Source organism: Festucalex cinctus, chromosome 14, assembly GCF_051991245.1.
Source record: "Festucalex cinctus isolate MCC-2025b chromosome 14, RoL_Fcin_1.0, whole genome shotgun sequence".
Classification (NCBI taxonomy): Eukaryota; Metazoa; Chordata; class Actinopteri; order Syngnathiformes; family Syngnathidae; genus Festucalex; species Festucalex cinctus.
In genome coordinates, this window is record NC_135424.1 from 8,393,280 (window position 1) to 8,419,844 (window position 26,565).

At 30.9% G+C, this 26,565-nt stretch overlaps 1 protein-coding gene across 6 annotated transcripts in view; it reads right to left on the reverse strand.

Annotated features, from left to right (window-relative positions):
• arhgef33 (Rho guanine nucleotide exchange factor (GEF) 33) overlaps positions 1 to 24,491 on the reverse strand; it is a 68,829-nt gene extending 44,338 nt beyond the window's left edge. For 4 of the 6 annotated variants that reach the window (XM_077496196.1, XM_077496195.1, XM_077496192.1 and 1 more), the window contains exon 1: positions 19,885 to 20,135. The gene's annotated coding sequence lies outside the window, so the exon portion shown is untranslated. Of the gene's footprint in view, positions 1 to 19,103; positions 19,208 to 19,884; positions 20,136 to 24,455 lie in introns of those variants that run through there. The other 2 variants (XM_077496193.1, XM_077496194.1) reach the window with 2 other exon arrangements.
• Between the last annotated feature and the right edge of the window lie 2,074 nt (positions 24,492 to 26,565).

A 26,565-nucleotide genomic window follows, 5' to 3' on the forward strand; every position in this document is an offset into this window, starting at 1 on the left:
TTTTTTCTTTTTTTAAACGACCATGTATACTAAGGCGTTTTTTTCTTTCTTCTTTTTTTAAACGACCATGTATAGTAAGGCGGGTTTTTTTTTTTTTTTTTAACGACCATGTATAGTGAGGCGTTTTTTTTTTTCAAACGACCATGTATACTAAGGCGTTTTTTTTTTTTGTTTTTTTTTTCAAACGACCATGTATAGTATGGCGTTTTTTTTTTTTAAAACGACCATGTATAGTCAGGCGTTTTTTAAAAAAAAACGACCATGTATACTAAGGCGTGTTTTGTTTTTTGTTTTTTAAACGACCATGTATACTAAGGGTTTTTTTTTTTTTTTTTTAAACGACCATGTATAGTAAGGCGTTGTTTTTTAATTTATTTATTTATTTTTAACGACCATGTATAGTATGGCGTTTTTTTGTTTGTTTGTTTGTTTTTTAAAGACCATGTATATTATGGCGTTTTTTGTTTTTTTTAAACGACCATGTATAGTATGGCGTTTTTTTTTAAAAACGACCATGTATACTAAGGCGTTTTTTTTTGTTTTGTTTTTTTCAAACGACCATGTATAGTAAGGCGTTTTTTTTTCTTTTTTTAAACGACCATGTATAGTAAGGCGTTTTTTTGTTTGTTTGTTTTTTAACGACCATGTATAGTCAGGCGTTTTTTTTTAAAAACGACCATGTATACTAAGGCGTTTTTTGTTGTTGTTTTTTTCAAACGACCATGTATAGTAAGGCGTTTTTTTTCTTTTTTTAAACGACCATGTATACTAAGGCGGTTTTTTTTTTCTTCTTTTTTTAAACGACCATGTATAGTAAGGCGTTTTTTTTTGTTTGTTTTTTAACGACCATGTATAGTCAGGCGTTTTTTTTTTTAAAAACGACCATGTATACTAAGGCGTTTTTTTTTGTTTTTTTTCAAACGACCATGTATAGCATGGCGTTTTTTTTTTTTTTTTTTTTTTTTTTTAAACGACCATGTATAATTTGGCGTTTTTTAAAAAAAAAACAACAAAAAAAACGACCATGTATACTAAGGCGTTTTTGTTTTTTTCTCAAACGACCATGTATAGTCAGGCGTTTTTTGTTTTTTTTTAAAAACGACCATGTATACTAAGGCGTTTTTTTGTTTTGTTTTTGTTTTTGTTTTTTTCTTTAACGACCATGTATAGTCAGGCGTTTTTTTTTAAAAAACGACCATGTATAGGTAAGGCGTTTTTTTGTTTTTTTTCAAACGACCATGTATAGTAAGAAGTTTTTTTGTTTTTTTGTTTTTTTTGTTTTAACGACCATGTATAATATGGCGTTTAAAAAAAAAAAAAAAACGACCATGTATACTAAGGCGTTTTTGTTTTTTTTGTTTTTTTTCTCAAACGACCATGTATAGTATGGCGGTTTTTTTTTTTAAAACGACCATGTATAGTCAGGCGTTTTTTTAAAAAAAACGACCATGTATACTAAGGCGTTTTTTTTTGTTGTTTTTTTTAAACGACCATGTATACTAAGGGTTTTTTTTTTTTTTTTTTTTTTAAACGACCATGTATAGTAAGGCGTTGTTTTTTTATTTATTTATTTATTTTTAACGACCATGTATAGTATGGCGTTTTTTTTTTGTTTGTTTGTTTTTTAAAGACCATGTATAGTATGGCGTTTTTTGTTTTTTTTTAAAGACCATGTATAATATGGCGTTTTTTGTTTTTTTTTAAACGACCATGTATAGTATGGCGTTTTTTAAAAAAAACGACCATGTATACTAAGGCGTTTTTTTTTGTTTTGTTTTTTTCTAACGACCATGTATACTAAGGCGTTTTTTTTTTCTTTTTTTAAACGACCATGTATAGTAAGGCGTTTTTTTTTTTTTTTTTAACGACCATGTATAGTCAGGCGTTTTTTTTTAAAAAACGACCATGTATACTAAGGTGTTTTTTGTTGTTTTTTTCAAACGACCATGTATAGTAAGGCGTTTTTTTTCTTTTTTTAAACGACCATGTATACTAAGGCGTTTTTTTTTTTCTTCTTTTTTTAAACGACCATGTATAGTAAGGCGTTTTTTTTTGTTTTTTTTAACGACCATGTATAGTCAGGCGTTTTTTTTAAAAAACGACCATGTATACTAAGGCGTTTTTTTTTTTTTTTTTTTTTTTTTCAAACGACCATGTATAGCATGGCGTTTTTTTGTTGTTGTTGTTTTTTTTAAAAACGACCATGTATACTAAGGCGTTTTTGTTTTTTTCTCAAACGACCATGTATAGTCAGGCGTTTTGTTTTTTTTTTAAAAACGACCATGTATACTAAGGCGTTTTTTTGTTTTGTTTTTGTTTTTGTTTTTTTCTTTAACGACCATGTATAGTCAGGCGTTTTTTTTAAAAAACGACCATGTATAGTAAGGCGTTTTTTTGTTTTTTTTCAAACGACCATGTATAGTAAGAAGTTTTTTTGTTTTTTTGTTTTTTTTGTTTTAACGACCATGTATAATATGGCGTTTTAAAAAAAACAAAAAACGACCATGTATACTAAGGCGTTTTTGTTTTTTTTGTTTTTTTTGTTTTTTTTCTCAAACGACCATGTATAGTATGGCGTTTTTTTTTTTTAAAACGACCATGTATAGTAAGGGTTTGTTTTTTTTTGTTTTTTAAACGACCATGTATAGTAAGGCGTTGTTTTTTTATTTATTTATTTATTTTTAACGACCATGTATAGTATGGCGTTTTTTTTTTTTTTTTTTTTTTTTTTAAAGACCATGTATAGTATGGCGTTTTTTAAAAAAAACGACCATGTATACTAAGGCGTTTTTTTTTTTTTTTTTTTCTAACGACCATGTATAGTAAGGCGTTTTTTTTTCTTTTTTTAAACGACCATGTATAGTCAGGCGTTTTTTTAAAAAAACGACCATGTATACTAAGGCGTTTTTTGTTGTTGTTTTTTTCAAACGACCATGTATAGTAAGGCGTTTTTTTTCTTTTTTGAAACGACCATGTATACTAAGGCGTTTTTTTCTTTCTTCTTTTTTTAAACGACCATGTATAGTAAGGCGTTTTTTTTTGTTTGTTTTTTAACGACCATGTATAGTCAGGCGTTTTTTTTGTAAAAAACGACCATGTATACTAAGGCGTTTTTTTTTTGTTTTTTTTCAAACGACCATGTATAACATGGCGTTTTTTTTTTTTTTTGTTTGTTTTTTAAACGACCATGTATAATATGGCGTTTTAAAAAAAAAAAAACAACAAAAAAAACGACCATGTATACTAAGGCGTTTTTGTTTTTTTCTCAAACGACCATGTATAGTCAGGCGTTTTTTTTTTTTTTTTTAAAAACGACCATGTATACTAAGGCGTTTTTTTGTTTTGTTTTTGTTTTTGTTTTTTTCTTTAACGACCATGTATAGTCAGGCGTTTTTTTTTAAAAACGACCATGTATAGTAAGGCGTTTTTTTGTTTTTTTTCAAACGACCATGTATAGTAAGAAGTTTTTTTGTTTTTTTGTTTTTTTTGTTTTAACGACCATGTATAATATGGCGTTTTAAAAAAAACAAAAAACGACCATGTATACTAAGGCGTTTTTGTTTTTTTTGTTTTTTTTCTCAAACGACCATGTATAGTATGGCGTTTTTTTTTTTTAAAACGACCATGTATAGTCAGGCGTTTTTTAAAAAAAAACGACCATTGTATACTAAGGCGTTTTTTTTTTTGTTTTTTTTAAACGACCATGTATACTAAGGGTTTTTTTTTTTTGTTTTTTTTTAACGACCATGTATAGTAAGGCGTTGTTTTTTTATTTATTTATTTATTTTTAACGACCATGTATAGTATGGCGTTTTTTTTTTGTTTGTTTGTTTTTTAAAGACCATGTATAGTATGGCGTTTTTTGTTTTTTTTAAACGACCATGTATAGTATGGCGTTTTTTTTTTAAAAACGACCATGTATACTAAGGCGTTTTTTTTTGTTTGTTTTTTTTCAAACGACCATGTATAGTAAGGCGTTTTTTTTTCTTTTTTTAAACGACCATGTATAGTAAGGCGTTTTTTTTTTGTTTGTTTTTTTAACGACCATGTATAGTCAGGCGTTTTTTTTTAAAAACGACCATGTATACTAAGGCGTTTTTTGTTGTTGTTTTTTTCAAACGACCATGTATAGTAAGGCGTTTTTTTTCATTTTTTAAACGACCATGTATACTAAGGCGTTTTTTTCTTTCTTCTTTTTTTAAACGACCATGTATAGTAAGGCGTTTTTTTTTTGTTTTTTTTTAACGACCATGTATAGTCAGGCGTTTTTTTTTAAAAAAACGACCATGTATACTAAGGCGTTTTTTTTTGTTTTTTTTCAAACGACCATGTATAGCATGGCGTTTTTTTTTGTTTTTTTTTAAACGACCATGTATAATATGGCGTTTTTAAAAAAAACAACAACAACAAAAACGACCATGTATACTAAGGCGTTTTTGTTTTTTTCTCAAACGACCATGTATAGTCAGGCGTTTTTTGTTTTTTTTTAAAAACGACCATGTATACTAAGGCGTTTTTTTGTTTTGTTTTTGTTTTTGTTTTTTTCTTTAACGACCATGTATAGTCAGGCGTTTTTTTTAAAAAACGACCATGTATAGTAAGGCGTTTTTTTGTTTTTTTTCAAACGACCATGTATAGTAAGAAGTTTTTTTGTTTTTTTGTTTTTTTTGTTTTAACGACCATGTATAATATGGCGTTTAAAAAAAAACAAAAAACGACCATGTATACTAAGGCGTTTTTGTTTTTTTTGTTTTTTTTCTCAAACGACCATGTATAGTATGGCGGGTTTTTTTTTTAAAACGACCATGTATAGTCAGGCGTTTTTTAAAAAAAAACGACCATGTATACTAAGGCGTTTTTTTTTTGTTTTTTTTAAACGACCATGTATACTAAGGGTTTTTTTTTTTTTTTAAACGACCATGTATAGTAAGGCGTTGTTTTTTTATTTATTTATTTATTTTTAACGACCATGTATAGTATGGCGTTTTTTTTTTGTTTGTTTGTTTTTTAAAGACCATGTATAGTATGGCGTTTTTTTAAAAAAAAACGACCATGTATATACTAAGGCGTTTTTTTTTTGTTTTTTTTTCTAACGACCATGTATAGTAAGCCGTTTTTTTTTTCTTTTTTTAAACGACCATGTATAGTAAGGCGTTTTTTTTTTGTTTTGTTTTTAACGACCATGTATAGTAAGGCGTTTTTTTTTTGTTTTTTTTTAACGACCATGTATAGTCAGGCGTTTTTTTTAAAAAACGACCATGTATACTAAGGCGTTTTTTTTTTTTGTTTTTTTTTTTTCAAACGACCATGTATAGCATGGCGTTTTTTTGTTGTTGTTGTTTTTTTTTAAAAACGACCATGTATAATATGGCGTTTTTAAAAAAAAAAACAAAAAAAAAACGACCATGTATACTAAGGCGTTTTTGTTTTTTTCTCAAACGACCATGTATAGTCAGGCGTTTTTTTTTTTTTTTTAAAACGACCATGTATACTAAGGCGTTTTTTTGTTTTGTTTTTGTTTTTGTTTTTTTCTTTAACGACCATGTATAGTCAGGCGTTTTTTTTAAAAAACGACCATGTATAGTAAGGCGTTTTTTTGTTTTTTTTCAAACGACCATGTATAGTAAGAAGTTTTTTTGTTTTTTTTCAAACGACCATGTATAGTAAGAAGTTTTTTTGTTTTTTTGTTTTTTTGGTTTTAACGACCATGTATAATATGGCGTTTAAAAAAAAACAAAAAACGACCATGTATACTAAGGCGTTTTTGTTTTTTTTGTTTTTTTTCTCAAACGACCATGTATAGTAAGGCGTTTTTTTTTCTTTTTTTAAACGACCATGTATAGTCAGGCGTTTTTTTTAAAAAACGACCATGTATACTAAGGCATTTTTTGTTGTTGTTTTTTTCAAACGACCATGTATAGTAAGGCGTTTTTTTTCTTTTTTTAAACGACCATGTATACTAAGGCGTTTTTTTCTTTCTTCTTTTTTTAAACGACCATGTATAGTAAGGCGTTTTTTTGGGGTTTTTTTTTAACGACCATGTATAGTCAGGCGTTTTTTTTAAAAAACGACCATGTATACTAAGGCGTTTTTTTTTTTGTTTTGTTTTTTTCAAACGACCATGTATAGCATGGCGTTTTTTTGTTTTTGTTGTTTTTTTTAAAAACGACCATGTATAATATGGTGTTTTAAAAAAAAAAAAAAAAAAAAAAAACGACCATGTATACTAAGGCGTTTTTGTTTTTTTCTCAAACGACCATGTATAGTCAGGCGTTTTTTTTAAAAAAGGACCATGTATACTAAGGCGTTTTTGTTTTTTTTGTTTTTTTTCTCAAACGACCATGTATAGTATGGTGTTTTTTTTTTTAAAACGACCATGTATAGTAAGGGTTTTTTTTTGTTTTTTTTTTAAACGACCATGTATAGTAAGGCGTTGTTTTTTTATTTATTTATTTATTTTTAACGACCATGTATAGTATGGCGTTTTTTAAAAAAAACGACCATGTATACTAAGGCGTTTTGTTTTTTGTTTTTTTTCTAACGACCATGTATAGTAAGGCGTTTTTTTTTCTTTTTTTAAACGACCATGTATAGTCAGGCGTTTTTTGTTGTTGTTTTTTTCAAACGACCATGTATAGTAAGGCGTTTTTTTTCTTTTTTTAAACGACCATGTATACTAAGGCGTTTTTTTCTTTCTTCTTTTTTTAAACGACCATGTATAGTAAGGCGGGTTTTTTTGTTTTTTTTTAACGACCATGTATAGTGAGGCGTTTTTTTTTTCAAACGACCATGTATACTAAGGCGTTTTTTTTTTTTTTTTTTTTTTCAAACGACCATGTATAGTATGGCGTTTTTTTTTTTTAAAACGACCATGTATAGTCAGGCGTTTTTTAAAAAAAAACGACCATGTATACTAAGGCGTGTTTTGTTTTTTGTTTTTTAAACGACCATGTATACTAAGGGTTTTTTTTTTTTTTTTTAAACGACCATGTATAGTAAGGCGTTGTTTTTTAATTTATTTATTTATTTTTAACGACCATGTATAGTATGGCGTTTTTTTTTTTGTTTGTTTGTTTTTTAAAGACCATGTATATTATGGCGTTTTTTGTTTTTTTTAAACGACCATGTATAGTATGGCGTTTTTTTTAAAAAACGACCATGTATACTAAGGCGTTTTTTTTTGTTTTGTTTTTTTCAAACGACCATGTATAGTAAGGCGTTTTTTTTTCTTTTTTTAAACGACCATGTATAGTAAGGCGTTTTTTTGTTTGTTTGTTTTTTAACGACCATGTATAGTCAGGCGTTTTTTTTTAAAAACGACCATGTATACTAAGGCGTTTTTTGTTGTTGTTTTTTTCAAACGACCATGTATAGTAAGGCGTTTTTTTTCTTTTTTTAAACGACCATGTATACTAAGGCGTTTTTTTTTTTCTTCTTTTTTTAAACGACCATGTATAGTAAGGCGTTTTTTTTTGTTTGTTTTTTAACGACCATGTATAGTCAGGCGTTTTTTTTTTAAAAAACGACCATGTATACTAAGGCGTTTTTTTTTTTTTTTTTTTAAACGACCATGTATAATTTGGCGTTTTTTAAAAAACAAAAAACAAAAAAAACGACCATGTATACTAAGGCGTTTTTGTTTTTTTCTCAAACGACCATGTATAGTCAGGCGTTTTTTGTTTTTTTTTAAAAACGACCATGTATACTAAGGCGTTTTTTTGTTTTGTTTTTGTTTTTGTTTTTTTCTTTAACGACCATGTATAGTCAGGCGTTTTTTTTTAAAAAACGACCATGTATAGGTAAGGCGTTTTTTGTTGTTGTTTTTTTCAAACGACCATGTATAGTAAGGCGTTTTTTTTCTTTTTTTAAACGACCATGTATACTAAGGCGTTTTTTTTTTTCTTCTTTTTTTAAACGACCATGTATAGTAAGGCGTTTTTTTTTGTTTGTTTTTTAACGACCATGTATAGTCAGGCGTTTTTTTTTTTAAAAACGACCATGTATACTAAGGCGTTTTTTTTTTTTTTTTTTTAAACGACCATGTATAATTTGGCGTTTTTTAAAAAACAAAAAACAAAAAAAACGACCATGTATACTAAGGCGTTTTTGTTTTTTTCTCAAACGACCATGTATAGTCAGGCGTTTTTTGTTTTTTTTTAAAAACGACCATGTATACTAAGGCGTTTTTTTGTTTTGTTTTTGTTTTTGTTTTTTTCTTTAACGACCATGTATAGTCAGGCGTTTTTTTTTAAAAAACGACCATGTATAGGTAAGGCGTTTTTTTGTTTTTTTTCAAACGACCATGTATAGTAAGAAGTTTTTTTGTTTTTTTGTTTTTTTTGTTTTAACGACCATGTATAATATGGCGTTTTAAAAAAAAAAAAAAACGACCATGTATACTAAGGCGTTTTTGTTTTTTTTGTTTTTTTTCTCAAACGACCATGTATAGTATGGCGTTTTTTTTTTTTAAAACGACCATGTATAGTCAGGCGTTTTTTAAAAAAAAACGACCATGTATACTAAGGCGTTTTTTTTTTGTGTTTTTTTTAAACGACCATGTATACTAAGGGTTTTTTTTTTTTTTTTTTTTTAAACGACCATGTATAGTAAGGCGTTGTTTTTTTATTTATTTATTTATTTTTAACGACCATGTATAGTATGGCGTTTTTTTTTTGTTTGTTTGTTTTTTAAAGACCATGTATAGTATGGCGTTTTTTGTTTTTTTTTAAAGACCATGTATAGTATGGCGTTTTTTGTTTTTTTTTAAACGACCATGTATAGTATGGCGTTTTTTTAAAAAAACGACCATGTATACTAAGGCGTTTTTTTTTGTTTTGTTTTTTTCTAACGACCATGTATAGTAAGGCGTTTTTTTTTTCTTTTTTTAAACGACCATGTATAGTAAGGCGTTTTTTTTTTTTTTTAACGACCATGTATAGTCAGGCGTTTTTTATTAAAAAACGACCATGTATACTAAGGTGTTTTTTTTTGTTTTTTTCAAACGACCATGTATAGTAAGGCGTTTTTTTTCTTTTTTTAAACGACCATGTATACTAAGGCGTTTTTTTTTTTCTTCTTTTTTTAAACGACCATGTATAGTAAGGCGTTTTTTTTTGTTTTTTTTAACGACCATGTATAGTCAGGCGTTTTTTTTAAAAAACGACCATGTATACTAAGGCGTTTTTTTTTTTTTTTTTTTTTTTTCAAACGACCATGTATAGCATGGCGTTTTTTTGTTGTTGTTGTTTTTTTTAAAAACGACCATGTATAATATGGCGTTTTTAAAAAAAACTAAACAAAAAAAAAACGACCATGTATACTAAGGCGTTTTTGTTTTTTTCTCAAACGACCATGTATAGTCAGGCGTTTTTTTTTTTTTTTAAAACGACCATGTATACTAAGGCGTTTTTTTGTTTTGTTTTTGTTTTTGTTTTTTTCTTTAACGACCATGTATAGTCAGGCGTTTTTTTTAAAAAACGACCATGTATAGTAAGGCGTTTTTTTGTTTTTTTTCAAACGACCATGTATAGTATGGCGTTTTTTTTTTTAAAACGACCATGTATAGTAAGGCGTTGTTTTTTTATTTATTTATTTATTTTTAACGACCATGTATAGTATGGCGTTTTTTTTTTTGTTTGTTTGTTTTTTAAAGACCATGTATAGTATGGCGTTTTTTTTTTTTTTTTAAAGACCATGTATAGTATGGCGTTTTTTGTTTTTTTTTAAACGACCATGTATAGTATGGCGTTTTTTAAAAAAAACGACCATGTATACTAAGGCGTTTTTTTTTTTTTTTTTTTTTCTAACGACCATGTATAGTAAGGCGTTTTTTTTTTGTTTTTTTTTTAACGACCATGTATAGTCAGGCGTTTTTTTTAAAAAAACGACCATGTATACTAAGGCGTTTTTTGTTGTTGTTTTTTTCAAACGACCATGTATAGTAAGGCGTTTTTTTTCTTTTTTTAAACGACCATGTATACTAAGGCGTTTTTTTTTTCTTCTTTTTTTAAACGACCATGTATAGTAAGGCGTTTTTTTTGTTTTTTTTAACGACCATGTATAGTCAGGCGTTTTTTTTAAAAAACAACCATGTATACTAAGGCGTTTTTTTTTTGTTGGTTTTTTTTCAAACGACCATGTATAGCATGGCGTTTTTTTGTTGTTGTTGTTTTTTTTAAAAACGACCATGTATAATATGGCGTTTTAAAAAAAAAAAAAAAAAAAAAAAACGACCATGTATACTAAGGCGTTTTTGTTTTTTTCTCAAACGACCATGTATAGTCAGGCGTTTTTTTTTTTTTTTAAAAACGACCATGTATACTAAGGCGTTTTTTTGTTTTGTTTTTGTTTTTGTTTTTTTCTTTAACGACCATGTATAGTCAGGCGTTTTTTTTTAAAAACGACCATGTATAGTAAGGCGTTTTTTTGTTTTTTTTCAAACGACCATGTATAGTAAGAAGTTTTTTTGTTTTTTTGTTTTTTTTGTTTTAACGACCATGTATAATATGGCGTTTTAAAAAAAAAAAAAACGACCATGTATACTAAGGCGTTTTTGTTTTTTTTGTTTTTTTTCTCAAACGACCATGTATAGTATGGCGTTTTTTTTTTTTAAAACGACCATGTATAGTAAGGGTTTTTGTTTTTTTTTTTTTAAAACGACCATGTATAGTAAGGCGTTGTTTTTTTATTTATTTATTTATTTTTAACGACCATGTATAGTATGGCGTTTTTTTTTTTTTTTGTTTTTTTTTTAAAGACCATGTATAGTATGGCGTTTTTTAAAAAAAACGACCATGTATACTAAGGCGTTTTTTTTTTTTTTTTTTTTCTAACGACCATGTATAGTAAGGCGTTTTTTTTTTTTTTTTAAACGACCATGTATAGTCAGGCGTTTTTTTAAAAAAACGACCATGTATACTAAGGCGTTTTTTGTTGTTGTTTTTTTCAAACGACCATGTATAGTAAGGCGTTTTTTTTCTTTTTTTAAACGACCATGTATACTAAGGCGTTTTTTTCTTTCTTCTTTTTTTAAACGACCATGTATAGTAAGGCGGTTTTTTTTGTTTGTTTTTTAACGACCATGTATAGTCAGGCGTTTTTTTTGTAAAAAACGACCATGTATACTAAGGCGTTTTTTTTTGTTTTTTTTCAAACGACCATGTATAACATGGCGTTTTTTTTTTGTTTTGTTTGTTTTTTAAACGACCATGTATAATATGGCGTTTTAAAAAAAAAAAAACAAAAAAAAAAACGACCATGTATACTAAGGCGTTTTTGTTTTTTTCTCAAACGACCATGTATAGTCAGGCGTTTTTTGTTTTTTTTTTAAAAACGACCATGTATACTAAGGCGTTTTTTTGTTTTGTTTTTGTTTTTTTCTTTAACGACCATGTATAGTCAGGCGTTTTTTTTTAAAAACGACCATGTATAGTAAGGCGTTTTTTTGTTTTTTTTCAAACGACCATGTATAGTAAGAAGTTTTTTTGTTTTTTTGTTTTTTTTGTTTTAACGACCATGTATAATATGGCGTTTTAAAAAAAACAAAAAACGACCATGTATACTAAGGCGTTTTTGTTTTTTTTGTTTTTTTTCTCAAACGACCATGTATAGTATGGCGTTTTTTTTTTTTAAAACGACCATGTATAGTCAGGCGTTTTTTAAAAAAAAACGACCATTGTATACTAAGGCGTTTTTTTTGTTGTTTTTTTTAAACGACCATGTATACTAAGGGTTTTTTTTTTGGTTTTTTTTTAACGACCATGTATAGTAAGGCGTTGTTTTTTTATTTATTTATTTATTTTTAACGACCATGTATAGTATGGCGTTTTTTTTTTGTTTGTTTGTTTTTTAAAGACCATGTATAGTATGGCGTTTTTTGTTTTTTTTTAAAGACCATGTATAGTATGGCGTTTTTTGTTTTTTTTTAAACGACCATGTATAGTATGGCGTTTTTTAAAAAAAACGACCATGTATACTAAGGCGTTTTTTTTTGTTTGTTTTTTTTCTAACGACCATGTATAGTAAGGCGTTTTTTTTTTCTTTTTTTAAACGACCATGTATAGTAAGGCGTTTTTTTTTTGTTTTGTTTTTTAACGACCATGTATAGTCAGGCGTTTTTTTTTAAAAAACGACCATGTATACTAAGGTGTTTTTTGTTGTTGTTTTTTTCAAACGACCATGTATAGTAAGGTGTTTTTTTTCTTTTTTTAAACGACCATGTATACTAAGGCGTTTTTTTTTTTCTTCTTTTTTTAAACGACCATGTATAGTAAGGCGGTTTTTTTTGTTTTTTTTAACGACCATGTATAGTCAGGCGTTTTTTTTAAAAAACGACCATGTATACTAAGGCGTTTTTTTGTTGTTGTTGTTTTTTTTTAAAACGACCATGTATAATATGGCGTTTTTAAAAAAAACAAACAAAAAAAAAACGACCATGTATACTAAGGCGTTTTTGTTTTTTTCTCAAACGACCATGTATAGTCAGGCGTTTTTTGGTTTTTTTTAAAAACGACCATGTATACTAAGGCGTTTTTTTGTTTTGTTTTTGTTTTTGTTTTTTTCTTTAACGACCATGTATAGTCAGGCGTTTTTTTTAAAAAACGACCATGTATAGTAAGGCGTTTTTTTGTTTTTTTTCAAACGACCATGTATAGTAAGAAGTTTTTTTGTTTTTTTGTTTTTTTTGTTTTAACGACCATGTATAATATGGCGTTTAAAAAAAAACAAAAAACGACCATGTATACTAAGGCGTTTTTGTTTTTTTTGTTTTTTTTCTCAAACGACCATGTATAGTATGGCGTTTTTTTTTTTAAAACGACCATGTATAGTAAGGGTTTTTTTTGTTTTGTTTTTTAAACGACCATGTATAGTAAGGCGTTGTTTTTTTATTTATTTATTTATTTTTAACGACCATGTATAGTATGGCGTTTTTTTTTGTTTTTTGTTTTTTTTTAAAGACCATGTATAGTATGGCGTTTTTAAAAAAAAACGACCATGTATACTAAGGCGTTTTTTTTTTTTTTTTTTTCTAACGACCATGTATAGTAAGGCGTTTTTTTTTCTTTTTTTAAACGACCATGTATAGTCAGGCGTTTTTTTTAAAAAACGACCATGTATACTAAGGCGTTTTTTGTTGTTGTTTTTTTCAAACGACCATGTATAGAAAGGCGTTTTTTTTCTTTTTTTAAACGACCATGTATACTAAGGCGTTTTTTTCTTTCTTCTTTTTTTAAACGACCATGTATAGTAAGGCGTTTTTTTTTGTTTTTTTTTAACGACCATGTATAGTGAGGCGTTTTTTTTTAAAAAACGACCATGTATACTAAGGCGTTTTTTTTTTTTTTTTTTTTTTTCAAACGACCATGTATAGCATGGCGGTTTTTTTTTTGTTGTTGTTTTTTTTTAAAAACGACCATGTATAATATGGCGTTTTTAAAAAAACAAAAAACAAAAAAAACGACCATGTATACTAAGGCGTTTTTGTTTTTTTCTCAAACGACCATGTATAGTCAGGCGTTTTTGTTTTGTTTTTTTGTCTTTGCAAAGACCAGCTCAGTGGTCAAGTGGTAGAGTGTCCACCCTTTGACTGGGAGGTTGTGGGTTCAATCCCCCGGCTTGGTCACACCAAAGACTAAAAATAAATGACCGTAGATATAGTAAACTTTTTTTTTTTTTTTTTTTTTCTTTTTTTTTTTTAAACGACCATGTATAGTAAGGCAGTTTTTTTTTTTTTGTTTGTTTGTTTGTTTTTTTAACGACCATGTATAGTATGCCGTTTTTGTGTTTTTTTTTACCATGTATAGTAAGGCGTTTTTTTGGGTTTTTTTGGGGCGGTTTTCAAAGACCAACTCGGTGGTCAAGTAGTAGAGTGTCCACCCTGAGACTCGGAGGTTGTGGGTTCAATCCCCTGGCTGGGTCACACCAAAGACTGTAAAAATAAGTGACTGTAGATATAGTAAACTGTTTTTTTGTGTGTTTTAAAAAAAAAAACAAAAACGACCATGTATAGTAAGGCAGTTTGTTTGTTTGTTTGTTTGTTTGTTTGTTTTTTTAACGACCATGTATAGTATGCCGTTTTTTTGTTGTTTTTTTTTACCATGTATAGTAAGGCGTTTTTTTTTGTTTTTTTGGGGGGGTTTTCAAAGACCAACTCGGTGGTCAAGTGGTAGAGTGTCCACCCTGAGACTCGGAGGTTGTGGGTTCAATCCCCCGGCTGGGTCACACCAAAGACTGTAATAAAAAGTGACTGTAGATATAGTAAACTGTTTTTTTTTTTTTGTTTAAAAAAAAAAAAAAACGACCATGTATAGTAAGGCAGTTTTTTTGTTTGTTTGTTTGTTTGTTTTTTTAACGACCATGTATAGTATGCCGTTTTTTTGTTTGTTTTTTTTTTACCATGTATAGTAAGGCGGTTTTTTGGGTTTTTTGGGGGGGGGGTTTCAAAGACCAACTCGGTGGTCAAGTGGTAGAGTGTCCACCCTGAGACTCGGAGGTTGTGGGTTCAATCCCCCGGCTGGGTCACAAAAAAAGAGTATAAAAATAAATGACCATGGATATAGTAAGCAGTTTTATTGGTTTTTTTTCATACGACCATGTATCGTAAGGCGTTTTGTTTTGGGGGGTTTTCTTAACGACCATGTATAGTATGGCGTTTTTTTTTTTTAAAAGCGACCTTGTATAGTAAGGCGTTCTTTTTGTTTTTTTTGTCTCTTCAAAGACCAGCTCAGTGGTCAAGTGGTAGAGTGTCCACCCTGAGACTGGGAGGTCGTGAGTACAATCCCCCGGCTGGGTCACACCAAAGACTATAAAAATAAACGACCATAGATATAGTAAGCTGTTTTTTTGTTTGTTTGTTTTTTGTTTTAAAAAAAACGACCATGCATAGTAAGGCGGGTTTTTTTTGTTTTTTTAACGACCATGTATAGTGAGGCGTTTTTTTTAAAAAACGACCATGTATACTAAGGCGTTTTTTTTGTTTTTTTTTTCAAACGACCATGCATAGTATGGCGTTTAAAAAAAACAACAACAAAAAACGACCATGTATAGTAAGGCGTTTTTTGTTTTTTTTTCAAACGACCATGTATAGTATGGCGTTTTTTTTTTTAAACGACCATGTATATCGTCAGGCGCTTTTTTTTAAAAAACGACACCATGTATACTAAGGCGTTTTTTTTGTTTTGTTTTTGTTTTCAAACGACCATGTATAGTATGCCGTTTTTTTTTTTTAAACGACCATGTATATAGTCAGGCGTTTTTTTAAAAAAAAAACGACCATGTATACTAAGGCGTTTTTTTTTTTGTTTTTTTTTTCAAACGACCATGTATAGTAAGGCGTTTTTTTTTTGTTTGTTTGTTTTTTAACGACCATGTATAGTCAGGCGGTTTTTTAAAAAAAAGACCATGTATAGTAAGGCGTTTTTTTTTTGTTTTTTTTCAAACGACCATGTATAGTAAGGCGTTTTTTTTTTTTTTTTTTTTCAGACGACCATGTATAGTATGGCGTTTTTTTTTAAAAAACGACCATGTATACTAAGGCGTTTTTTTTTTGTTTTTTTTTCAGACGACCATGTATAGTATGGCGTTTTTTTTTAAAAAACGACCATGTATACTAAGGCGTTTTTTTTTGTTTTTTTTTTCAAACGACCATGTATAGTAAGGCGTTTTTTTTTGTGTTTTTTTTTTAACGACCATGTATAGTCAGGCGTTTTTTTTTTAAAACGACCATGTATACTAAGGCGTTTTTTTTTGTTTTTTTGTTTTTTTCAAACGACCAGGTGTAGTATGGCGGGTTTTTTAAAAAAAAACAAAAAACGACCATGTATATAGTAAGGCGTTTTTTTTTTGTTTTTTTTTCAAACGACCATGCATAGTATGGCGTTTAAAAAAAACAACAACAAAAAACGACCATGTATAGTAAGGCGTTTTTTGTTTTTTTTTCAAACGACCATGTATAGTATGGCGTTTTTTTTTTTAAACGACCATGTATATCGTCAGGCGTTTTTTTTTAAAAAACGACACCATGTATACTAAGGCGTTTTTTTTGTTTTGTTTTTGTTTTCAAACGACCATGTATAGTATGCCGTTTTTTTTTTTAAACGACCATGTATATAGTCAGGCGTTTTTTAAAAAGAAAAACGACCATGTATACTAAGGCGTTTTTTTTTTTGTTTTTTTTTTCAAACGACCATGTATAGTAAGGCGTTTTTTTTTTGTTTGTTTGTTTTTTAACGACCATGTATAGTCAGGCAGTTTTTTAAAAAAAAGACCATGTATAGTAAGGCGTTTTTTTTTGTTTTTTTTCAAACGACCATGTATAGTAAGGCGTTTTTTTTTTGTTTTTTTTTCAGACGACCATGTATAGTATGGCGTTTTTTTTTAAAAAACGACCATGTATACTAAGGCGTTTTTTTTTGTTTTTTTTTTCAAACGACCATGTATAGTAAGGCGTTTTTTTTTGTGTTTTTTTTTTAACGACCATGTATAGTCAGGCGTTTTTTTTTTTTAAACGACCATGTATACTAAGGCGTTTTTTTTTGTTTTTTTGTTTTTTTCAAACGACCAGGTGTAGTATGGCGGGGTTTTTAAAAAAAAACAAAAAACGACCATGTATATAGTAAGGCGTTTTTTTTTTTTTTTTTTTAAACGACCATGTATACTAAGGCGTTTTTTTGTTTTTTTTCAAACGACCATGTATAGTAAGGTGGTTTTTTTTTGTTTTTTGTTTTTTAACGACCATGTATAGTCAGGCGTTTTTTTTTTTAAAACGACCATGTATAATAAGGCGTTTTTTTGTTGTTGTTGTTTTTTTCAAACGACCATGTATAGTATGGCGGGGGTTTTTTTAAAAAAAAAACGACCATGTATATAGTAAGGCGTTTTTGTTTTTTGTTTTTTTTTGTTTTAACGACCATGTATAGTATGCCGGGGTTTTTTTTTTTTTTTAAACGACCATGTATAGTAAGGCGTTTTTTTGGGGGTTTTTGTTTTTTTTAACGACCATGTATAGTATGGCGTTTTTTTGGGGGGTTTTTTAAAACGACCATGTACACTAAGGCGTTTTTGGTTTTTTTAACGACCATGCATAGTATGCCGTTTTTTTTGTTTTTTTTTAACGACCATGTATAGTCAGGCAGGTTTTTTTAAACAAACGACCATGTATACTAAGGCGTTTTTTTTGTTTTGTTTTTTTCAAACGACCATGTAGTAAGGCGTTTTTTTTCTTTTTTTGAACGACCATGTATAGTAAGGCGTTTTTTTTTTTTTTTTTTTTTTTTTTAACGACCATGTATAGTCAGGCGTTTTTTTTCTTTTTTTAAACGACCATGTATAGTAAGGCGTTTTTTTTTTGTTTTGTTTTGTTTTTTCAAACGACCATGTATAGTAAGGCGTTTTTTTCCTTTTTTTAAAAGACCATGTATAGTAAGGCGTTTTTTTTTTTTTTTCAAACGACCATGTATAGTATTCCGTTTTTTTTTTTTTTTAAACGACCATGTATACTAAGGTGTTTTTTTTTTTTTCAAACGACTATGTATAGTAACCCCGGGTTTTCACTGGATGCGGTTGCGGTGCGGTTGCGGTGCGGTCCGGCGACGCAAGCAATTAGATTCCATTCATTCGAATGGTGCAGTTTACACCGCTTGCGGGTGCGTTGCGTGTCGACTGCAGAAGGCCTGCGGCGTGCCGCAAGCCTTCCGCAAGGATAGACCTATTTTCTATTTTTGCCGGACGCCGCAGCGGTAGGCCTCCGGCAAATGGCAAGCTAGCACAAAACACATCGAGCGGGACAGGAAGACCGAGGCAGTTTCAAAATAAATTTCCGTTTACCTTTCAGAATAAAACACTCGCCAGCTCCTATTTCTCAAGTTTTTCAGCAAAACGTGACGTGGGCGTCGCCGGGCCATGTGCTCATTCACGGTTTAGACACCAGCGAACATGGACGAGGAGAGGTTTATATTGGAGGTGGAAAACCACAAAATAAATTATGACACGGCACATCCTTTTTATAAGGACTGTAATGTATTGTGAGTTTGATGTTCGCGATTGCTTGTTGTGCCTGTCTCGCTTGCCGTACTGAGCGGCAGCCGGACGCGGAAGACAGAAATAAAGAGTGGACCCGCACTGACCCGACTCTCGTTATTAATATACTTTACAAGGACAACCAAAAAAAGGATGCTGCATGGAATCTCATAGCAGAAGAAGAAGAAAATGTTAAATCAAAAGAAGTCCACCTCTCGTTGTGAAATGCCACATGATCGCGCGCGCGCGGTCCCGCGAGACACGTTGGGAAGTGGGCGGCGACGGAGCTGCCGGACCGCAGCTGTGCGGAGCCGGTGTGGATTGACAAAAAAATTGACCCGTCCGGAGCACGCAGTCAAGACGCACCGCACCGCAACCGCACCGCAACCGCATCCAGTGAAAACCCGGGGTAAGGTGTTTTTTTGGTTTTTTTTAAATGCCTTACTATATACATGGTCAATAAAAAAAAAATGCCTTACTATACATGGTCGTTTTAAGAAATGAAAATAAAAGCTTTACTATAAATGTGTTGTTGTTGTTTTTTAACTTACTCAACATTGTTAAAAAAAAAAAAACACCTTAGTATGCATGGACATTTACGAAGAAAAAAACCCGCCTTACTATATACCTGTTTTGTTTTTTTGTTTTTTGTTTTTAATGCCTTACTATATACATGGTCAATTTAAAAAAAATGCCTTACTATACATGGTCGTTTTAAGAAATTAAAATAAAAGCTTTACTATAAATGTCTTTTTTTTTCTTTTTTTTTAACTTACTCAACATTGTTAAAAAAAACAAAAAAACAACCTTGGGTTGTTTAAAAAAAAATGCCCTACTAAAAAAAAAAACAAAAAAAAAACCCTAATACATGCACGATCTTTTTTTACACCTTACTATCCATGGTTGTTTAAAAAAAAAAAGCCCATCTATTTATCGATCGATCCATCCATCCATCCATCCATCCATCCATCAATTTTTATGACCACTTATTCCTTGCTCTACAAAAAAAAAAAAAAAAAAAAAACTATACATGGTCGTTTTTTAACTACCTTACTATACATGGTTGTTTAAAAAGTGTCGACCAACACTTTTCCCAACGCAGGTCATTCCAATGTCAGCTCATCAGCAAATTCTGGAGAAGCCTGATAACGATCCTCAGCTGCTTTGGAGTATGGAGACATGGAAAACAGGCTGGATTGTGTGCCCAGAGGACCACGGTTGAGAAACACTGCTCTTAGCCATTGGGTTCCAAAGTTGTGAGGAAAAAAAAAAAAAAAAAAGTCCTCCACATTCGTGGCTTGAGTGCAGTACCACATGTCCCCAACAGATGACGCACTTCCTGGAAGGGTGACGTTCTGGGTTTCTGCTCGTTTGTAATTGTTCAATAATGTGATGAAACATGACAATAAGCGTGCCCTTATAAGACGTGCATCATTAAAGCCGCCAAGCAAATATCGTTCAATAAAAAAAACAAGCGTTGAGAATCCGTGTGTGTGGTCAATCAACGTCGTGGTGAAAGTTGAGGGGGGAAAAAAACAAAACAAAACGGAGAAGCAACTTGGATATGATAACACTGCCCTCCTGTGGATGACAGGAGTAACTACATTCAGAGTGGGAATAGATGGACTTGCTCGTGAGCTTTTTATTAATATATAAAACAATCGTTGGATTCGTACCTGAGTAGATTACATAGATTAGATAGATTACCTGACTCAGGGAATTTGAGACGGTCAATTGTCATTGCTAACGTGAAAGACGCGGTTTGTGTCAAATCTGATTGCCTGCCTTGCCTAATGGCAAACTACGCCTCTGGACATTACAAAAGCAGGAAGTAAACACAGAAGACTTTTCTTTTCACTTCTTCCTTACATTTTGCTTTCTTCTATCTTCTCTCCCCGTCACTTCTTCCTTGTCTTCCCTCCTTCCTCTGTCCTCCCATTTCTTTCCTTCCAACCCACTTGGCCTTGTTCCCATCTTTCTTCTTCCCTTCCTTCATTCCATCTTTTTTCTTCCCTCCTTATTTGAACGTGTGAGGCCCTCTGGTGGTCACTATTGTGTAATACATTCCTCACAGTGTTTATGTGTGTAGGAGGAAGGCTGAGGAAGTACTTCCTCCGCGGTTGGCATCCCCAAGTATATCGGGGAAAAAAAACGTGAAATATGTGTTTGCATGTTGTCTTCCACTGGCGCTATAGAAATAAAATTCACTTGAAAGACGATGATGATGATGATGTCACACTCCCACCACGCTCTCACACGTGCAGTGTGTTTGCTCCACACCGCATCTGCACGCCTTTGCTATACAGGTGCAAACAGTCTGTACATGTGTGGCATATGTGTGCGTGACCACATTACATAAACACGCACATGAACACCTGTGGCGTGGCAAACGTGATGGGAGGAAAAAGAAGCAGCGTTGGCAGCTTCCTGTGCATGATGTTACACTACAGGACAATTTGTATTTTTGCATTGACAAATTGCCTTTGGTACAGAAGATGAATGCAGTTTAGAGAGAAAAGTGTGTATATTTAATGAATATTTGGTATGGACATACATGTGTGAATGTTGGACAATTTTTTTTTAAGCTTTACTGAATGAAAAGGTATTTAAATGTGGAATGATATTGGAAAATTTGGAATATTAAAATGATGCTGTGTAATGAATGTTTTTATTGTGTGTGTCTGTTTTTTTCTGGGGGGGGGGGGTTTGTGTGTGTTTTTGTGGGCCACTAAAATCTTTGGAATATTGAAAATCAATGTGAATTGAATAAGTATAACTTTTTTCATTTTTAATAGGAATGACAGGAATCTGTTGAATGTGCCATTGAGAATGAACAACAATGTATTTTTTTATATGGAAAATTATATATATTATATATATATTATATATAATATAATAATATTATATAATATAATAATATATAATATTAATAATATATATAAATATTATATATATTTTTATATATGGAAAATTTTGCCTATATTGTAATAGTAAAATAGTTCCATATTTGGTCAATGGGAACTTTTGGCAAATTGAAAATCATTCCCAAGCTGAATTGAATAAATTGAATGATTTAAATTTCACATTGGAATTATGTAACTGTAATGTTGACTGTGCCGTTGGAATGAATGACAAAAAAAACTATGAGGGAAACTCATTGAGAATGAATGGGACATTTTGGGGTGAAAAATGTTGAATTTTGAGAATACGGCGAATATTTGAGAAAAATACAAGCCCCCGTGGCGTGAATGTTTGAAATATATTGAAATGTGAATGATGTGAATCGGATGAATTATATGGAAGGAGATGCACGTCAAAACTTGTGAAAAAAGACATGAAAATCAGCGCAAATAACTAGAATCTTATATTGTGCACATAGTTTTTTTTTTGTTAGAAAGACTATTAGAAAGACAAAACGTGTAATGCACATTATTATTTTTCTAGTGGCACCATTACATATTTTCTGCATCTTTTGTTTTGTGGCTGACAAGCAAACCACCAAATGTCTTTTCTCCTCGTCTAGAATATGAAATACGTCAAAACCACACGACCTTTCACACCTTTCAGACCGTAACCTTTCCAGTCTTCCCTCACACGCCCGCACAACAACACACGCACACACATAAATATTGTTGGTATGAGACACAAAAGGCATCGAGTGAACATATGTATCGTTCCCATAACTTAACATAACATTACACCCTTTAGAAATATTAAAGTATAGTGTGGTATATTTTGTGTTTGACATCGTGCATTTGTGTTTTGCCGCATGTGAGCTTTTTCGGCTTTGTTGTTGTGGAGAACTTTACTTTTGCCGCCCCTTGTACTAACTGTGTGTGTTTAATGTATGTATTACACCAACCTTCTGTTTTTGTACCTTTTCATGTTTGGATGGAATTTTTTTTGTAAATTTGAATATACAGAGATGTAAATTTAATGATTTTTATCTACTTTTTTCCCCTCATGATTAAATTCAGTTCTCAGATTGCACATGGAGCAATAGATGCTTGTAAACACTGTAATTACTGTAATCGAATGTTTTTCTAATGTATACATTACATATTCTTAAAAAAAAAAAAAAAAAAAAAAAAAAAAAAACAGCTTCAAGCTGATTATTGCAACTAACAGTTGAAGTTGACTGAAAAACTAAACATAAAACAGAGAATGTAACACTGCGTATTTAGCCAAACCACAACAGTTTGTTATTTTTTGATGTTTGCTAGCTTAATGCTAACACGCGATGCAAAACGCCAGACAGGCAAAGGAAACTAGCATCAATGTTGCAGTAATTATTAACTTTTAAACAACTAATATTTGAACACAAATGATAGCAACACATGCAAACATAACATAAACCAATACTCGCAGGCATATATTCATTATCCTCTGCAAAAAAGAAAGATTAATATTACAGCATAGTGTTGGCTAAGGCAGAGAAATTATGATGTACAAAATGTTTGATTATTTACGTTATATCAAATTATGGATGTTTATGTTTTTTTATATGTTACTTTTCTAACTTGAAATGGTTGTCAAATATATTTTGGGTGTCAGTGTGATGAATTATTACGCAACATTTCCCATTTTGTACGTGGTGTAAACATTGTATGTATACGTTTGTACATGTATGATTTGGGTTGTCGCGTTATGAGGATCTTACGGGGGGAAACACCGTCTGCACCCGCTTCCCCGTTTTACCTCTTTTATCTGAATCTCTGCATCCTGCTGTGCCAAAATATCACCGTGCTGCATGCGCGCGTGTGCAAATGCGCAACGCACACACAAACACACAAAACTTTACCATGCAGTTTATGGTAAATGAAGAGAAAAATGGGTGAGAAAATGTCAGCTGGCTGTGTCATTTCAATGTGAGCGCATGTTGGAGACTTTTTTTTTTGTTTGTTTGTTTGTGTTGTGACATTTCACTACACACAAACAGCTGTGTTGTTTTGTGCAAAAAAAAATGTTTTCTTCATCGCAAATCAAAATTAAACCCTCCAATTATGTTACTTTCTTATTTATTATTTCAAAGTGTTTTTTTCTTTCTTTCCAAGTAATCACTAAGTGATTCACTAAATATTAATTGAAATGGTTAGTGAGCAAGTTAAAAACAAGCTTTTAGGGGATTTTTGTTTGTTTTTTAAGTGCTATAATGAGTTGTTGGTCTTTGGCGCGTACAATTGCATGTGTGGTATCTCTGCCACCGCTGTTTAATCACAGCCAAGTGAGAGCAACTGTCCTAGCACAGCACCGCAGATCTTCAACAAGCGGAGAACACATGTGCGAGTGTACACAAACACGCAACTAGACACACAGTTAAGCAGCCAGTGTTTTACTATGTGTGTGTGTGTGTAAGTGGAAACTAAAGAAGAGACATGAGCAACGAGAACAAAAATATAAATGAGTTAACCAAATGGAACTCACACGCACACCTGCCACCTTTTAAAGTGCCTCTAAGGAACTCCAAATGAAGTTCTGATGCTCTAGTCGGCTTTTCCTGACATTTTTGTGGGAAATAAATAAATGAATAAATAAATAAATAAATAAATAAATAAATAAATAAATAAATAAATAATACCTTCAGAGAGTGAGGAGTTAAGAGTTCAGTATAATTAAGTGAAGTCAAATTTCATATTGGTAATCAATTCATGTTTTTAACATTTACTTAATAAGCAATGGCTATGACCTAATTAAAATAACGACACATTACTAGATTACAGTAAGGAACTTTATAATTATGTTTAGTAAGAGTTACTTAATATTACCCACATGTAATCAATCTTTAGTTGCATGTAAATGTTACTTAATTCTGTTGAGTGTGATATGCTTGATATTGAGAAGTAGAATTGACTCTCTCTGTAAAAAAATAAATAAATAAATAAAAATAAAATTAAAAATAAATAAATAAATATTTATTTTATTTTATTATTATTATTATTTTAAAGACAGAAGTAGAATTTACTTAACACATTCACTGCCAGCCCAGCAAAAATGCATTATTTGACGTCTTTTTCCGTCAATGGCAGTCAATTAGTTAAGATGAGATGTAACTAAAAATTGACGGATTTTTAAACAAAATTTGCCTTAAAAAATGAAAAAAGGATGCTGCAATATAATCACAAAATATATTGGCACATTGTGTTTAACAAATTCACTGCCAGCCCAGCAAAAATGCATTATTTGACGTCTTTTTCCGTCAATGGCAGTCAATGAGTTAATTGGAGTGAGTACAAATACTTGCGAGATTTAAAAAAAAAAAATATTACGTTTTTTTTTTTTTTTTTTTCCTTTTCCCATTGTACTAGAACATCTAAATTTTTGTGATAATCCGAGGCACTTTAGATGTTCATGGTGAACTGACGCCAATTGAACGTGAATTTGAAAAAGTGATTATTAGTTCATTTTGAACAGGTTTAGACGAGGAGATTTTCAAACCTCACCTGTTAAACGAGATTCGGTTCTGGTCTGCGGCTGGGCCTGAAGCCACGCCTTCCATATCTCGGCTGTGTGCTTAAAAACATTTAACTGCCGGAAAATAAACCCTCACCCTAAGTCTGAGGTCAACAAGTTCTGCTGTAGGCCACAACTCACGCTGAGACGCTCACACCAAACCCGCTTCAGCTCATGATGTCCTTCCCTTGGCCACACCCCTTAAAGACACACATCCAACAAGACATTTTTATACAATACGAAAAAAAACAAAGATTGTTGTAAATTTGTCCAGAGGTGTTCAACTCACATGTAAATACATTCAAGTTTTGCGTTAACACACTTTTTCGGTAAACTTGCGCAACCTCTGCGGAAAAAGGGCTAATTAAGGATTCGTGTATGTGTGTGTGTCACAAAGCTGCGACATCTCACAGCATGGTGTTAGGTCTTCAGAGTCACAGCGCTATTGTGTCCTGACCTCTCCACTTGCAGCCAGTCAATATCACCGAGCACACACACACACACACGTGCGCACACACACGCTATTAGTCCAGGTGGCTGCTATTGTCCAGTAAGGGGTGACGAGGGAGTGGGGGGTCGCGGATGACTGCATGGGAACCAATTGAGCTTCCATTAGTGGTGGGTTGCTTTTAGTATTAGCTCTTAAATGTGCTCGCCTGCACACACACATGTCCTTAATTAGCCTTATTTGACACAAAGGTTGCGCAAGTTCACCGTAAAAGTAAGTTTACACATTAAACACCTCGACTGTTGAGAATGTTACAACACGTGTAGTGTAGTAGTAGTAGTGCTAATTTAGCTAACTGAATATACAGATGAACTTGTTATTGAGAAATATATTATAATATAGTTTTCAAACCCAATTGTATTTTGTGGAAATTACTTTTTATTATTTCAGTATTTCTTGTATTTTTTTTAATTTGTAAATTGCAACATAGAGAGAAAATTTTATATTTTAATACAATTATTATTAATTATATTTCATTTGTATTTTCCCTAACAAAATATAAAAATCACATTTTTTCCTTTTTTTTTTTTTAAATATTTTTTGTTTTTAAGATTTTTCATAGAAAAATAATTTATCAAGAAAATATTGTAAAAGCTTAATTATTCCAAAATAAAGTTGGAAAGGCCAAGAAAAAATACATTTTTTTTTATTCATTGTATTAGAAACGTGATTTTTTTCAAAGTGTTTTTGTTTTTTCAAATAAAAAATTGTTTTAATTGCATTACAGCATTATTTTTTTGCATTGCATTAAAGAATTAACTTTTCATAATTTCATTTTTTTTATCTAGATTTTCCATGTATTTCAAGATTTTTTTTTTTACTTTTTCTCTGAAAAATAGTATAACAATGTTTAATAATAATAATTTAAATTAGTAATATTTTGAGAATTGTTCAATGAAAAAAAAAAACCTGATGTCCCAATTAGGCTACAGTGTTTTTTTTTTTCTTTTGCAAAAAATTACTGCATTTTACCATATTGTTGTTGCATTAATTGTACTAAAAATGTGTTTTTATTTTTTTCCAAGTAAATTGTATTTTTATAGTACTTTTTAAAAACTTTACTTTGCATTATTTGAACAAAGTTTTATTTATTTATTTATTTTAAAAATCTAATATATATATTTGTTGTTGTTGTTTAGGTTTACTGTTATATGAGATATTTTTAAATATATTTATTTATAAAACTGACTCTTTTACCAAAATAAATTCACAGTATATGTGGTTGAGAAAATGGATGGATGGATGGATGGATGAAAAGCTATATTTAGGCCTACCTGAAATTTGGTTCATTTAGCACATCAATGACAAGCAAAGATTTACATGCGACACAGCACACAATATTGACTATTGATTGATTGTTTATTAAAGTATATTCCCAAGTAAATTCATCAGAAGTCCCTGTATGAAATATTTGAACACATACAAAGAGACCGGGACACGTTACACAGAAAGGTTCCCACACTGAGGAATTAATCAGTATTGATCACATGTAAATTGTATTGATGCTGTCAGCCTTTTGTCTGTCTGCGCCTCGTGCACGTGTATGCGTGTGGGTGTACATGTGTGTGTGTGTGTCAACATACAATATGTTT